Source organism: Corvus moneduloides, chromosome 7 (assembly GCF_009650955.1).
Source record: "Corvus moneduloides isolate bCorMon1 chromosome 7, bCorMon1.pri, whole genome shotgun sequence".
NCBI lineage: Eukaryota > Metazoa > Chordata > Aves > Passeriformes > Corvidae > Corvus > Corvus moneduloides.
Genome location: NC_045482.1, coordinates 38,875,289 through 38,892,221, shown reverse-complemented (window position 1 = coordinate 38,892,221; position 16,933 = coordinate 38,875,289). Strand labels below are relative to the sequence as shown.

The following is a 16,933-nucleotide window of genomic DNA, read 5'->3' as shown; positions in this document are numbered from 1 at the left end:
CATTTATGCTCTAGGAGATTCCCACCATGACAGTCTTTCTTGTATCACATTTTCCATTTACTTCTTACTATGGTCGCAAAAAGATCAACTTCGTCTTTCCTTTGTGCCGTGACAGAGAGGAGGGAAAGGGAAAGGTGACAGACAAAACCCCAGCAAGGAAAGCTCCTGGGAGGAAAGCTACTGTGGAGGCCTGGTCTCAAAGGCTACAGCACCTCTGTGAAAACAGGGAGGAAGACTAGGGATAGTCACAAAGTTGTACCACAGGATGGAATCCAGGACAGCACAGGAAGTAAAAGAGCAGCTGGAACATTCCCGCTGCACTGGAGGAGCTCAGACAATCGGCATCGCTCCCATCCTGCCTGCAGCCACGCGACACGGACGGCGACAGGAGTACTGCACACGCACCAGCCAGCACTGTGGGACACACACACCCCTCTACCCAAGGCTTCCAGGAGTCAGGAATGACAGCTCTGCTCTCTGAGGAGAGGTTGGTTGCAGTACCAGAGTAGTTTCACACCCCTCGCGCAGCAGCAAAGGAGTCGCTTCGAGAGCCTGAAACCCTCCAAGGGCTTGTGCTGGAACACAACAATCCAGGGAGCTGAAAAGGACTAAATTAGCATCTTCCAAGGAGCCATCTCACATGTCTGCAGAGATGCTGCCTTGCAGGAAAACAAAGGGAAGCGTGCCCTTTCCCTGCTGTATGAGCTCAGGAAGAAGGGTGATGGCTGAAGCACAATCCCTGTCCATTCCTGTTTGGAGCCAGGGTTCCTGCAAGCACAGCCAACACTCATCCCTGCTTCTTGTCCCCTGGCTTAGACCTCTCCTGAGGCTTCCTTTTGGACACCAGGGACACACCTGCCAGAGTTACACCATTCCTTTTCATGGAATTCGAGCACAAGGTACACAAACCACTAAGAAGCTCAATGATTGTCACCTACACCAGCTTGCTTTAAAAATGGTTTCCGAGACAGCTCTGAAAGTAATTTATTTTTGTTTTTCAAGGAAGAAAATCATGGTCTTAAGACTGTAAGTTCTAGGAGGCCTTTTAAACATGAATTTTATCAATACTTGTAAAAAAAAAGTCCCCAAATCCAACACTCCCCTGCATTTTAAAAACTGAAGAAATAATGTAGCTATTTGACATTTATGTCTTTAGTTTGGGATTACAAAACCATTACTGCATCCGCTTGAGGCCATTCCCTCCTGTCCTGTCCCTTGTTCCCTGGGAGCAGGGCCTGACCCCCACCTGGATGCACTCTCCTGTCACACAGAGCTGCTGGGAGCCCTACAAGCTCCTCTACCAATTCAGGCCATAAATATTCCTCTATGTAGATAAATAAAGGACAGCCAGACTTCAGCAGCTCATTAATTCCTGTTCACAGTAAGTCGGGGACAGCAGTGGTGAGCGCCAGGCATGACTGCGGTGGGCACGAAGGTGCAGGCACACAGGGAATAGGGTCAGGATCGCTCCCAGCAGGAGCTGACCCTGTCTCACTGTGGGTACAGCTGTTCCAGCCACGCTGAAGGGACATTAGATGTGCCACAGAGAACAGCTTTCCCACTTTCCTCATGCAGGTAGCAACTCTAACACCCAGGAAGGGGCTTGGTGCCCCTGTACAGGAGGATTTCTGGCTGTAGGGCTCCCCGCTCCTTGCCAGCCCCGGGGTGTATGGCATTAGCTCTCCTCGGAGCTGAGAGCCAATTACAGGCAATTCTCCCGAGAAAGGAACTCTCCCAGGAGACCAGCTGCTCAAATTGCCACATCAATCTTGCTCACCATCCCTAAGAGAAGCTTATTCAGGAGAGAAAGGAAAACAGGGCTTAGCATAAGCCACTCCAGCGCAAAGCCAGACAGGCATTCCAGCCCGGCAGACGGTGCTTTCACACCTGGAACAGCCCAGCTGCATCCCGGGAACCGCGAGCCCCCGTTTGTGATGTGTGAGAAGATGTCTTTGGGTGAGGCTGGGTGAGCTGCGGGCACGGCAGGGGCTGCAGGCGGGCAGAGCCCGGGCACCGCCGTGCCAGGCTGCCCCGGGCTCTGCCAGGGCACGGCACATCCCGGCTTCTGCCCGACAGGAGCAGGCACGCAGGAAACGGCACACGAGGTCACCTCTGGACCGGAGGACGATTTGAACGCTGCCTCGGTGGCCCCAAAGCCGGAGAGAACTCAGAGGCTCCGAGCAGACAGCCGCGGGTTTTTGCCCCAGCTCTGCCCCAGCCGGCTGCGCAAGGCTGCTGCCGGCTCCGAGCGGGATACACCCGAGTGCGGATGAAGGGGGAAGCAATGCAGCCCATGTGGGTCCCAAGAAGGCTGTACCAGGGAAGAGCTCACGCTTACAAACCCCTCCTCTTCCGTGAGCAGGTAACTGAAACCTGCCTCTCTTCCAAGCTGAGATCAATAGCTTGTGACAGAAGCGGAATTTTATTTTAATGAAAATTATAAAAGCAACCAGCATGAGAAGCACTGCAGTCAGAAATATGTCATCTTTTCATCACACAAATATTCTGAGTCACCTTTAAAAGCGGCTCAGAGTGTTTTAGTGCTGTCAGTGCCATCTGACACAGTAAACCTGCACGTTAAGCCTTACCCTTGGTTTCAACAGAAGCCATAAATGGCACCTTTGGACCCACGGCCTCACCAGAAGGGTGGGCTGAGGTCCCTGCCAGGCTCTAGAACAAACTGTGGCAGGAGCAGGAGCCCTGGACTGGCATGGGAAGAGCCAGGAGCATGTCACGAGGAGTAGCTATTGCATAGAGTGATCTGTCCAAGAAGTTCAATAACCCCAGGGAACAGCTCCCAGGGAACAGCTGAGCACTGGTAAAGATTCAGAGGGACATTAGCTCAAACTGCTATTAAAGGATTCATGATAAGAAGAAACAGGCTTTAAACTTGAAAGGACACAAAGGGGCAGGGAGAGTAGTCTACACAAAATGGAAACTACGTAAAAGATTTATCAGCGCAAGTTCCTGCTTTCAGTTTCCAAAAGTTAATACAAACCCTAGTCACAGTAGGAACTGCTCCCTCCTTGGTGCCTTCCTCAACCAGCAGCTCAGTCACACTCACATGGACTACAGCAACGTGTAATAGTCACTCCCAGAGGAGTCTCCCACTCCAGACCCAGGCTGGTGGCCAGCTCTCTGCCTCAGCGAGGTCCCCAGGTGACCCTCCCCAGGTATCAGACCCTGGGCCTGCTGTGTCCATCCTGGGCTCCACTTCAGCAATTAATGCACTGCTTACACTGCTTCACTTTCAACCCCATGTTTCAAACCCAAAAACCTACACAGCACCACTTACACCCTGGTTTTTAAAGAAGGGATGTCAACACCCGTCCTCAGTGGATGCTTCTGAACAGCGCGTTGCACACGACAAACCTCTGCCACCCGCAGTCCCCATGAGGCTCACACAGCTCCTGGAGTGACTTGCCTCCTTTACTTCCCGTAATGCCCAGCCCAGCCAGCTGCCAGACTATTGTCTGGATGTTCTTTGGAGTTGTGCAACCCACTCCCACCCGAGGCAGCAGGTGACCGAAGGGGAAGTGCCACAATCGCCAGCATTTCTCTACGCAGGTACTTTCTAATTACAAAGATATGGGGCTGGATCTGAGCAACCCATGGCCAGAGTTGGGGGAAAGAATGAAAGGAATGAAGGAAGGGGAATGGGGGGGAATTGAGCCCCAGAGCCATGAGTTAGAGAGCAAAGCAGGATGAGTATTCCAGCAGAAGTGCGGGGACAGATGGATCGAGGCTGCAGAGCTGCGCCGCAGCAGCGTGAGCCGCCCCGCGCTGCCATCAGACACGGCTGAGACGCAGAACCCGGTAAATTGGGAGGAGAAACCCAATCTGTTATGTTGCATATCTGTGTGCTTTACGAGGCCATTACCATGGAATCCGGGCGCTTCGCATTCCATCGCAAACGAACACATCTAATAAAGTGAGTCATTCAATGCAAGGCTTAAAAATAGAAAACTTATAATCATCTCCACTACAGTTTGCATAACTTGCCATTGGCGCAGGAGCATTGTCTAATTCCTTCTTTCCCAAAGCTCCTCAGGTAAGTCTGGGATGATGAGAGGCGCAGACTGATGTCCCTCCGGGCTGAGCTGAGAGTCCTGCACTGCTCCTGCCTCTCCAAACAGCTGCACTCCTACGCTCAGCTCCCTCTAATCCAGCTCTCATCCCTCTGGCAGGGCTACTTAGAAGGTGGCCACGGTGACAGCAGCAGCAGCAGCAAGGCCACAGTTAAGTTCTGACTGAGGGTACTTTCAGCCTTTAAAGCTGTACTGTTCTGTTACTGGCAATTTCAGGGTGTGTCAATGCAGGAAGTGGCCAACTAACAAGAAAAAGGGGATGTAACCAGAAAATAGCCCCATTAGGACTCTCTTAACCAGGTCGTCTACCAGCTGTCTCTCGATTGCCTTTGAGCAGCCGGGAGTGGTTAATGTTACACAGGATGTCAGGCCAGAATAACTGAAGTAGCTGAAAAGGAACTGATTAAAGCTTAAACCAGGCCAAGCTGGAGATGCTTCCCCTGCAAGGCAGATCTCTGGTGAGGAACAACACACCCCAAAGAAGGGTTTCAGAGGGTCCCAACACGGCTGACACAGCACAGACACGTCCATCCTCCAGATCCTCTCCTAGAGCCTCCCATGGCCACTCTGGGTTCTCAAACACAAGTTAGGACACTGCAATTAAAGTCATCATCCAAGACCACCTCTCCAACCAAGCACAGGAACATCACCTGCGATATCCAGGCAGCTCACAGTCACGGGTCCCCTCAGCCAGCGCCACCCACAGATCTGTAAGGTCCTGCAGACAGAATTTAAACTCCCAATCCCCCCAGGCCACCCTGTGCCGGTAAGTGGAAGCCAAGCAGCACTTTACCATATGGGGAAAGTCCTTCCCACGCTCCAGTACAGGCAACCAGCTCGGCTCTCATGCCCAAAAGTGGTTGTAGCACTTGTCAGGCACAAAAATAAAGGAGAAACAAAGCAGAAAATAGGTATCCTATCCTCATTCCTCCTCTTGGTCCCGCTGCTTCCAACTACTTCATCTGCCTTCTGTACTCAGACACCAAGATATTCCCACCCGGCATTAGATGACAGAGCAACTGCTGTAAACTCTGTCCTACAAGGAACAAACTTTTTTGGCTCCTCTTTCGAGTGTCTGCATTTTAGCCTAACCACTTCTTTTCCTTCTGTTTCATTACCCTCCCACAAACAAAAAAAATCTTACAGATGATGAGGGGAAAAATCCGATGTGTAAATCCTGTTTGGGATTTCAATAGCAATAGTCTTGCCAGAGACAGTAGCGTGTTTCTGGGAATGAGGCAACACTACAGACAGGGATGGCTGTAATCCCAAAGTCTGTACCTAAGGACTAACAGGAATACAAAGAAACACCAACAACAATAGGTATTTTGAGCTTTCCTACCATACAAACATCACAATATATTTACCCAGATGAAAGTATTTCAATTCCCTCCTGTCCTACTGGAAAGAGTGGGAAGCCTGGTCTCCAGCCTGATCACTGACTAATGTGTGCAGGACGATTTCCATACTTCTGTGTTCTTGTGCCAATGTTGTTTTAACTTAAACAGTTCCAATAGTCATTCTCGCTTTCACTGTTGGTGGGGGTTAATATGGGCCATAAACCACACACACAATACAAAGACTGTAAGCCAGTTACTGTCATTAGAAAGAAATGTTCTTGTTAGATACAGTTAATTTATAGCTGTTGCTCATTGTTTTGATATTCTTCATTCCCCTAATTTTTAATGCAGATATTTGAATAGACAGTCTACCTGTTCAGCTTGATCCTAATGCTGGCACTTTATCCCTGGTTTTCCTTCCCCTCCCTAGTCAAACACTCAAGGGGCAGGGATTAGAAAACAAGGTGTTTTGCTTTTTGCAAGACTGGACATATACCTGCACACACAAACAGGAACCTGCTCAAAAAAATAGCTACAAATTAGGTGAATACTTAGGTGTGGCAAGGAAGTAGCCTAGTTTTATATCCTGGGGTACAGATTGAGACCTGATAGCACATGCAAATCTAATCCTGGAGGAGGGGCCTGCGTTCAGAATCACTCTGAAATCAGAATACACGCTTGGTTTGAGAAGCTTTGCAAAGCAAATAAAAACAACCCAGTCCAAGGCTTTGGACTCCATCCACAGGATCTGGTTGTGATTTGGGGCAAGTTCACCTGGAAACCCCTTGGAGAGAGAGCTACAAGTTCGCTCGGGAACCTGACTCAGAGAGAACCATTCAGGGATATGGAATGCTTCCAAAATCAATACTGTGATATTGTGGAAGAGGTCTGATTACAAACTGTCCGTTACGTAATAAAAGCTGTTTCCTAAAGTGAAGCTTTTTGGAAGAAAAAGGCTGCATCTACATCACCAAGAGCTAATTAGTGGAGCCCTAGAGCCCAACAGCTGCTGCAAACAGCTCTGTGGTCTCTGTGCTCTGCTGTGTTTACCCCAAGTGGCTCCAGTCTGAGCCACAAACACCCATGGAGCAGTGGCAGTGCAGGAATCCTTCCTTCCTTAAAGGGTAATCTTCCACTTCTGTCCCATTTGCTTCAGCTTGCTTTTTCTAGCCTTTAATTTTTATTTCACAGAATCCCAGAAACACTGAGGTTGGAAAAACCCTCCAAGCCCATGGAGTCCCAGCTGTGCCCGATGCCCACCTTGTCCCCAGCCCAGAGCACTGAGTGCCACGTCCAGGAATTCCTTAGGCATCTCCAGGGGTGAGCACTCCAAACCTCCCTGGACAGCCCCTTCCAAGGCCTGAGCACCCTTTCCATGAGGAAATTCCTGCTGATGTCCTGGCACAGCTCGAGGCTGTTTCCTCTCGTTCTGCCCCTGTTCCCTGGGAGCAGAGCCCAGCCTGTTCCTGTTTCCCACCCTGGCCACCTCTCCCACTCTCCCGAGCGCGCCCAGCGAGGCAGCGCCCAGCGGGTCCCAGGTGGGCGGCAGGGACAGGGATCAGCACCCTCGTGCTCACGTTCTGCGCTCCCATCGGCTGCAGGAGCACACCCACGATGACACAGCTAATCCCTGGAAAACCACAGGTTCCAGCTACAACCAGGAGGCCAAGAACGTACAGTAGTTTAGTTAAGCTATACAACCAGACTGTCAGAGCTGTGGTTGAGACTGAAGACACATAGCCCATAAAAAGGGAAAATAACTCCCCAGGTCCCAAACTTTTGTGTGCCAGCACATAAAAAAGCACCAGGGTACAAGGAAGATGTTGCTTAACTGAGCTACTTGGAAATGCCAAGCCCTGTTTTGAAACCATCAACTATGAGTGGAAGGTGAAAGTCACAACTGCAAACTGACAGCAGAAAATGCACATTTCTTCTAAATATTTGCTAAAGCTTGCAGAGACCTGTGTGGAGACAAAGCAGGAAGCAGCAAGGAACCTGTAGGAGCTGTCCTCTGGAAAACTGCTCTGCATGAATGGCCTCTGCACTGACCACATCCTGCCAGCTTCCTAAATTCCTGTCGGGGACAGTCAGCAGGTAGAAATGGATCTCTAGAGAAAATATTATATTATGCAGCGAGGTCTAGTTCACAAAACTGTTATTATTACTGTGCTCCTGTGCACACACATAATTAAGCAAAACAAAATGTAAGTCCATATACATACAACCAAAGTAATGCTACAAATTAGATACAAGGGGTGTGAATCATTTTTCATGCACACTTGTGCCTACTCAAAACTTGCATCCAACTTCAGACTAAGTAAACTGGTAATTGCCTAACGTTAAAATGAATAATATTCTGGTTACTGCTATTGAAGGGGCAATACTGGACTTTGCTTTACATATTAACACTGAAAGATCCTGAAATATCTGACCAAGTTTTTACTGGCTAATCAGTCACTGCTTATCATGGAAAATTCCTGAATGTAACATGAATAAGTAAGGAAAAGGGTAGAAGGGAGAAGAGAAGAGAAGAGAAGAGAAGAGAAGAGAAGAGAAGAGAAGAGAAGAGAAGAGAAGAGAAGAGAAGAGAAGAGAAGAGAAGAGAAGAGAAGAGAAGAGAAGAGAAGAGAATGCAACTCCTTTGGAGCAGAGGAGAGCCCCTGCTTCCCAGCAGCAGGTGAAAGGAGCTGCTTCCAGCACACCTGTACTACCTGTTCACAGTAAACACTAGAGGAAGTCAAGCAGGGCGTCAATCTGGCTGGTTTTAAACCAAAGGTCTCCATACACACATTTACATCTTTTCCCGTAGAATTAGGCTTACAAACGTTTACTGATTGCTTAATAGAGGAAAGAATTCAGAGAAGTTGAGGACACCAAGCAATGGTCCCACGAGTCCATTCAGTGGAAGTTATAACTTACTTTCATTTTACAAAGTTCAGTGTAACTACAGCTATGCTATTTTTTACCAATAATTCTTTTCTTTTTTTAATAATGGGAGATACTGTTTCTATCAGCTCCATTGCAGATAAAAAATATAGTTCACAAGCTCTGCAACCTCCTTATTTATTATATATAGATACCTACAGGCACACAAGCAGCTGTCCTGGACAGAGAGACACTGGGGCTGGACCGCTCCTTGTGGGACATTCTCAGGGAGCACAGGGACAACCCGCACACAGGACAGCTGCCAGGGGCTCTGCACCACTTCCATAAAACTGCCGCCTTTTCTTTGATCTTTTTTTTTTTTCTCCATCGAAAAGCTTAAATAAAACAGGGGGAGGAGGCTGGGAGCACTTGGTAGTGAAAGCTGCTGTATAAGACCATAGAATCATGGAATGGTTTCGGTTGGAAGGGACCTTAAAGCCCATCCCAATCCCACCCCTGCCATGGGCAGGGACACCTCCCGCTGTCCCAGGCTGCTCCCAGCCCCGATGTCCAGCCTGGCCTTGGGCACTGCCAGGGGTCCGGGTACCCTGTGCCAGGGCCTCACCACTCTCGCAGGGAAGGATTTCTTCCCAATATCCCATCTACCCGTGCTGTTCTTGAGCCTTACACGTGGAATAATAAAATCCCAGAATGGTTTGGGCGGAAAGAGACCTTAAAGATGCTCCAGTCCCACCTCTGCCATGGGCAGGGACGCGTTCCACTGGACCGGGTTGCTCCAAGCCCCATCCAGCTTGGCCTGGAACACTCCCAGGGACGGGGCAGCTTCTCTGGGCAACAGGGTAGGATGTGGAGGAGAGGCAGCCAGGATGCATTTGATATACATTTATAATAAAAGGCGACCCCAGGGTTTAACGCGCGGCTCCACCCGCGTGTCCGGGCCGGCCCCGCTCCCTCCATCCCGCCCCCGCCGCCGCCGCGGCTCCGGACCCCCCGTGCAGACGGAAACCCCGAAAGGCACTTACTGCGGGAGCCCGCGTCCCTCTGCGGGCTGCTCGCCGGCCGGCGGGAGGAGAAGAGGGGAGGGCGGCTCTCTCCCTGCCCGCCCTCCGCCCGCAGCAGCCAGCCAGGCTCCCCCGAGCTCCGCCTCGAACACCGCCCGCACCTCCCCGCCCTGCCCTCCGCCCGGGACCGCGGCTGCCCCGCCGAAGGCCGCGGGAGCCCCGCCGGTGCGGCCTGGACCCGCGGGGAAGGGCCCAGTGCGGCCTCCTCATCCCCGGGCTTGCGTGATGGGGGTCGCCGCCCATGGCGGCCCCTCCCCGGGGCTGCGCCGGTGGCGGTACCGGAGGCGGTACCGGAGGCCTCCGGCCCACGCGTGGAGCCCGGCTCCACCGCCCGCGCAGCTGATCGTGTTCTTCAGCTGTCTGGGTGTCATTTCAAGTCAGTAAACAACTGCAAAGATTGGATTTCATTAGTTCTGCAAAGTCAGTGATATTCAGTCACTGGTGATGGGAGCAGTGTTTATCCCAGGCATATTAGTGCCCTTAAAAGGTGCTAAGATCTCGAGTGGCAGCTGGAATTAGTAGATACTCTGGCTTTAAAGCCGTCAACTGCAGGGAAAGAAGTGAAAATAAAAGGAAAAAGAACAGAAAATGATTCATTTTCTAAGGATATGGTTTTAGGGTGTGTGTTTTTGGAGAGGGTGAGAACGGAAGAAGAATAATTGGGATAGGGAAAAAATGGGATTTAAATGCAGTTTGTGGTGAATAATTTCAGCATGAGCCAACACACAAGTTCTGGATGTGAATGCCTACCCCATGTATGTGTTCTAACATGGCACTAGATGTTGTCATTTCATCCATCTCTAACAAATAGTTGTTAGAAATAGGAGAGTTCCCTGTCCTCCCACCCCTCAAGGTCGTTGTCTACCCAGATGTAGCTGTACTGTCACTATTAATGTATGATACATTTTGATGAATACACGACAGTTTATGAGTGCAAAATGGATCTATATCCAGTTTCCAAGTGAATATTTTCTGCACCCCAGCACTGCTGTATCTCATCAGCTTTTTCCAACCTGTGAAGTCTTGAAGGGGGTAGAAAATGAGAACATTGTACTACTCTCCTCATAAAGGGAAAGTGAAAACTTCATAAGGATCACATTTCCCAAGCAATCTCACTTTCCAGGAGAGGTTCTCCATACCTGCATGGTGCAGCTACCAATAAACAGGGATGGGCAGTTCTCTTCCCTCCTTTAGGCTTCTGTTCAACTGTCTTTTTATCTTACTTACTGATTGTTTAAGACTGGGCTTCATAAGTTTGAAGAGTAAAAGAGTTTTACAAGGTTAAGCAAAAAAATGAGATGCCTGAAAGTATTGCAAAATTCATCCCTTTCAAGTCTGTTTTTTATTTAATGCCTGGATGAAAATATTACCTCCAAAGTCTCCGTGCGTGTATCTTGGTCCCCGGGACACCTGCCAAGACAGGAATTTTAGATGCCCGAAATCATGTGCTCAGCAGGTGTAAATTGTGTGCAGGGAGAGTTCACCTTTTGTCCTCAACCCCAGAGGCAGTTTCTCTTCATTAGCAAGGGAAGATGGGGAAAAAGATTATCATCGTTTCCTGACTGCATGCCAAAGTTATGTATCATAAGAAGAAAAATCTGTTCATACATTCACAAATACGTTTTCTCCTAATCTGTCTTCAGGAAAATGTCTTTGTGAGCAGCAAGGGTGGTGACAGTTGCAGGAGAGCTGAGACAAAGGGACAGAAACAGATGCAGAATTTCTCTGCTGGGATTTTTCTAGCAGGATCCATGGTAGGTCCTCTCGTGTGAAAATCCAAGTGCTTAGTTGTGGCTGTGATTAGACATTTAAATGGGTCCCATCTCGGGCTTCGGGTATCAGGTATCACTCCAAGTACAACCCTGTGGCTTCCCATGGGATGCTCAGTTTACCACGGGACCAGGATGTGTTGCTGGTGTTCAGGTATTTCCCCTACACTGCAGCAGATAAATCCATGGCTGTGTTCATGTGTCTGAGAAAGTGGCTCATTTTTCTATTACAATGTGCTATCATCCTAATCATGTCTGATTGTTCGCTGTCCCATCGAGATCCCACATCAGGGCTGAGCCGCAGAAACAAAGGCAAAAATTGCAGTTTTAAAAGCGTAAGGTCATGGGTCATGTTATTTGTAGCAGAACAAACACCATAATTAATTGGCCTCTCCCTGCAATGGCAGCACAGGAGGGAATGGGAGGAAGCGATGTGGAGTGTCCGTGCTTTCCTGGGGCAAACAGCCGAGCTAGGCCTGACAGACAACATGAATTTTGTTGGTAAAGAAAAGAAGGACAGTATTTCTTAGAAAGTGAGACTGCTTGGACTAGTCAAGAGTAGTTATTTTCTCTTTCAGTGTTTAAGAAGCTTTGCTGTGGCAGGAAAGATGAAAAAAAAAATTAAATTTATTTCCTCTACGTGTGCTGGAGTGAGAGACTGTATTCAGCAGATGCAAGGCAAAAGGCTCTTCGGAATTTGTGCTGTATTATTTTTTTCTCTCAGACATTGACAGATGAAAACCAGCCCTGGTGAATGCACATGTCTGCTGTTTATCCAGGTATTTTCTCCATTGAATTGATTAGGAAAAGCTTGGAAAACCTGTTTAAAGACATATACAGTGAATTCGAAATTCCCAGTATCCATAATGAATAAATCCAGGATTGGAGTGTCCTCTTTGCTTCCGATGCCCATTTCCCTGGCATCGCCTGCCTGATGGCTTTCTTTTGGGACACTTTAGACAGTACCTGGAATAAAAATTTTCGGGGTGTCTGTGCATTTATAAGAAACTTACAGATTGCCAGCAACATCATCAATAATTGTGCTGGGAAAAGTTATTTTAAATAGCCACATATATCATTGTCAATTTGGTTTCAGTGACCTTTTGTGATCCAGAACTGTTCCATTGAACAAAAAAAAAAGGATATGGGAAGATCCCAGAGTTTCTACTTTGCTGATACCTGGAACAATCAACATTCCTGGATGTGAGTGGCTTCTCTCCGTGTCTGAAGGCCCTGGTGGGGATATCTCACCCCATCTTCCCTCAGCACCATTTTGACCATGCCAGCCATGTTGTACCTTCCCCGGAATTTCAGATTATGCCTTTTCATCCACAGAAGTATTTCTCCCTGAAGATTTAAATAATTAATTGGGACGTGCCTAGTGGGTCTTGAGCTAAACTTCAGAGAGGCAGCAGATATGTGTGACCAAGTGACCTTTTGCTGTCCTGCTCGTCCCCGCGCGCTCACTGTGCTCAAAGGGACGCTGTCAAAATTGCTAGGCCTTAAAACTTTAACCCACACTGACAAGTTGTTCTACATTATAAGTCTTCCCTAAGAGATTACCACGATTGTTTTGTTTGTTTTGTTCCAACCATCTTTGCTGAAGGCTCCACAATACGGATTCATTTGTCCTTTTGGGCAGGTGGATATTTTTAAATGCCCGGCTTATTCCGTGACCTGTTAAAATCGAGTTGATGTGCGTGTGCTCCACTCAGTGGAGAACTCACCGGGGATGGAGCAATTTCTCTGCACTCTGGAAGAAGAGACAGGAACATGCTTGGGAAGCCTTTGTGGAGAGGCTTTGAGAAGCCATTTTGAAAGGCCTCTTGTTTTCTTCAGTGCTTTGGAAGTCTTGACTGGACCTCCCTGGTGATACAAAGTGTTACATACGTGTTAGTGAAACACCAGTTGGTTCTTACACAGAAGTTTGCTGTCTTGCCGGGTGCTCTGAGTTACTCCTTATTTCTAAGCTTTATTTCTAAGATGTCCATTGACAGAATCACAGGATCACTGAGGTTGGACAAAGCCTCCAAGACCATCAAGTCCACCCTCTGACCAATCCCCACCTTGTCCCCAGCCCAGAGCACTGAGTGCCACGTCCACGCCTTTCTTGGACACCCTGTGGGGTGGGGACTCCAAACCTCCCTGGGCAGCTCCTTCCAATGCCTGACCACTCTTCTGGGAAGAAATTCTTTCTGAATTTCTAAAAATTTCGACCTGCCCCTCCCCTGGCCCAGCCTGAGGCTGTTCCCTCTCTCCTGTCCCTGTTCCCTGGGAGCAGAGCCCGACCCCCCTGGCTGCCCCCTCCTGTCAGGGACTTGTGCAGAGCCACAAGGTCCCCCCTGAGCTCCTTTGCTCCAGCCTGAGCCCCATTCCAGCTCCCTGAGCTGCTCCATGTAGGACGTGCATGATTTAATACAGCTCCACATGGGAGGTGGATCAGTGCCAGCGGCTCTGATCAGGTACAGCTGTCCCATCACACGTCCCCATTTTCATGTGCCAGGACAAAGATTGAGGCGGCACCCATTTTATATGGGGTGACTGCACAGCCACAATCCCGCCACGTGACACGGGAACGCATGTCCATGCCAGCAGGCAGGAGGGAAGGAATGATACCCACTGGCCACACCCTGGGTAAGCCACACCTGCATTTTGAAGCTTGATTTGAGCGGATTTACCGCAGCCTATCAACCCTACCTTGTTGCTATCACAGTGTGCCAGCTGAAGTTGGGGAGAGAGGCTGCATGGCCCTGAGCAGCATCCTCTTCCTCAGAGGGTCACAGCAGAGTCAGCAGAAACACCTGAAGCTCCTGGGCTCTGCTCTGTCAAGCCTCAGCCAGAAGCAGGGACACCTCCCACTGTCCCAGGGTGCTCCAAGCCCTGTCCAGCCTGGCCTTGGGCACTGCCAGGGATCCAGGGACAGCCACAGCTGCTCTGGGCACCCTGTGCTGGGGCCTCCCCACCCTCACAGGGAAGGATTTCTTCCACATATCCAACCTAGATTTCCCCTCTGTCAGTGTGAAGCCATTCCCCCTTGCCCTCTCACTACCGCTCCTGATGAAGAGTCCCTCTCTGGCTTCTCTGTACGCCCCTTCAGATACTGGAAGGTCTGTGAGGTCTCCCCAGAGCCTTCTCCTCTCCAGGCTGAACAGGCCCCACTGTCTCAGGCTCATAGGAGAGGTGGTCCAGTCCCCTTACCAACTTTGTAACCTCCCCTGGACTTGCTGCAACAGTGCCACGTCCCTTGGGGGCACACGGAACAAACCCATCTGCACTGAAGGTTGGCAGGGAACGTTCTCCCAGCCATTGTGATGGCTAAGATGAGGAACCTCTTAGGACTCCTTGTTTTGCTGGAGTAGGATTCTGATTCTCACTCAGCGGAACTGATCCTGTGTGATTTTTGCCAGTTCCAAGGCTCTGGACCACCATTTCTAACATTGCAGGACTCGATTTCTTCCCCGTTCAGCACCCTCCTACTCACAGTCAGTTCTGAGGGAAGCCAAGTGGGAGCCTGGGTCGCACTGCTTGGGAAAGGGCTCCCAGGCCATGTTCTGGAGTGACATTTGGGCCCCAGGGAGGCCTGTGTGTTGCCAAACTCCTCCTGGTTGACAAAGTTCCCTGCAAGACATCAGCCAACACCCCCAGATGTTCTGAGCAGATGCAAAACACAGTCTAATAGACATGAGAAACTGTTCTCTGAGTTACTAACTACGAGTGCAAGGATGGGTTTCATTTCTGCTCTGGGAGCGAGTAGTGCAGAGTCCATCACAGTGGTGACCCTCTGTGCAATAATTCTCCAAGGAGTGGCGCAAGCAGCATGTTCTGCTCTGCCCTGACCTGCCCAGAGAGCAGCAGGGCGCCTGGGGACAGGGTTCAGAGGTGCCCTTGGCTGAGTTACCCATTGGACTCAGTGACCTCAGAGGGCTTTTCCAACCTCAGCCAGCCCATGATTCTTTGATTCCATGACTTTCTCTGAGGACACACTTCTGGGTCCCATGTGGCTGTGCACAGATGTTGTCAGATGTCCCCTACTTGGCAGAGCATCAGCTCAGCAGGAATGAGAGGAGATGAGAGAACAAAAGTAGGGGGAAACCTCCTCATGACTAACTTCCAGACACAGTAAAATGGAGAATTAGGGGCTTCTCAATATGAATATCTTTTGCCTAAGTGCGTGGGGGTTTTCGGTCCTGGGCTTGTCTGAGAAAACAGTTTTTCTAGGCTGACTAATCCAACCATAAGCAACAGCCTAAATAATAATTATTACTTACAGTTTTTATTATGTCACCTTCTGCCATCGGAAGCTGAGAAGGAAAGGGAGCTGTGCTGGGTTGTTAAATTGTGGAGTTCATGCACATCCAAACACAGGACACTGGAACGTGACCTGCAGTGCCAGAGTGCTGTTGGCTGAACCAGAAAACACCTGCTTCCTACCTTCGCAGAGGTGGTTGGTGGTAGGTATTCCTCCTGCCCTGGTGCTGTTCTCGAGCACTTTTGTACATAAGTTTTGTACATAAATTGATGTTCCCTTGACATGAAGCGCTTGTTGCAGCTTTTCCTTGGACTCTGGCTCACGTGCGGCTCTTCATGGGAGCATGTCCAAGACAAAATGAGCATCAGGAGTGTGCATCATTTATTTTGGGACATGGCATGGCTACATCACAGCACAAGCAAGGACTCACTATTGACATCACCACACACAGGCACAGTGTGCTGAAATGTCATCACCTGGCAAATCACAGAGACCATTGTGAGCATATTCTGATGATTCCTTTGTGGATCAGCTGAGCCTCTGAGCTGAGCCCTTAAACGTTGGCCTCCCTGGCAAAGTCCTTCCAGGACGGAAAAGGAACAAAAATACACATTTGTGACTTGGTCTGAAAGCTTTTAAATGTAAAGAATTATCATAGAACCATTTAGGTCAGAGAAGATCTTTAGGATAGGCTCCAACCATAGCTTTAGGTGTATGGAATCTTGAAAGCCTTCACCTGTAATCTCCTGAAGTTCTTCCATTAAATCACTCCTTGCTTATTCAAGGAATGATATTTGTTTATCCCTGATACAAACAGAATGCTTAGAAAAGAAAGAAGTTTTCAAAGAATACGCTGAGAAAAAAAAGTTTTAAAAATGATTACTGAAATAATGATTAGTGAAATCTTGCATCTGTGAGAGATGAACAAGACCAAAACCAACAGTCAGGCCAGACTCTGTGAGGTGTGTGATGGGTGCATTATACACTTTTCCAGGATTTTTTAATCCTCTAGAGGAATAATGTATAACAGGCATTGCTAACTTTTAAAAAACCTTTTTCCCCTGGAAACGATGGCTCAAAAGTGCTGCGTGGGGCTGAGAAGCAGAATGGACGCGGTGGGTTCGGTGACCTGGGCTGAGGTGCTTCAGCCAGGGGCGGGGAACGGCTCCCAAGCACGCATTGGTGGTTCAGTGGTAGAATTCTCGCCTGCCACGCGGGAGGCCCGGGTTCGATTCCCGGCCAATGCAGCTGCTTTTTGGCGGCGGAGGAGCCGTTGCGTTTTGAGGCCACAGTGCTTTGATTTTCCCCGCGGGGTTCCCGGGCGGGAGGGAGCGGCGCCGGGCCTGCCGGGCCTGCCGGGCCGGGTCGTGCCGGCGGCGCGGCGTTGGCCTGGTCCGGCGGAACCAGCGGCCGCGCGGGCAGACGGGAAAAAAAAAAAGAAAGAAAATTAAAAAAAAAAATAGCCGCCTGGAGATGCCGGGGATTGAACCCGGGACCTCACACATGCGAAGCGCGCGCTCTACCACTGAGCTACATCCCC

General features: G+C 49.5%; 1 protein-coding gene and 2 non-coding genes across 3 annotated transcripts in view; 1 reads left to right on the top strand and 2 right to left on the bottom strand.

Annotated features, from left to right (window-relative positions):
* GPD2 (glycerol-3-phosphate dehydrogenase 2) overlaps positions 1-9,595 on the bottom strand; it is a 51,457-nt gene extending 41,862 nt beyond the window's left edge. Inside the window, exon 1 of the mRNA XM_032114474.1 lies at positions 9,337-9,595. The gene's annotated coding sequence lies outside the window, so the exon portion shown is untranslated. The remainder of the gene's footprint in view (positions 1-9,336) is intronic.
* Positions 9,596-16,569: 6,974 nt separating this feature from the next.
* TRNAG-GCC lies at positions 16,570-16,640 on the top strand. The gene has a single exon. It is a non-coding gene; the product is annotated as a tRNA-Gly (tRNA).
* A 221-nt stretch (positions 16,641-16,861) lies between these two features.
* TRNAA-CGC lies at positions 16,862-16,933 on the bottom strand. Its single transcript has one exon. It is a non-coding gene; the product is annotated as a tRNA-Ala (tRNA).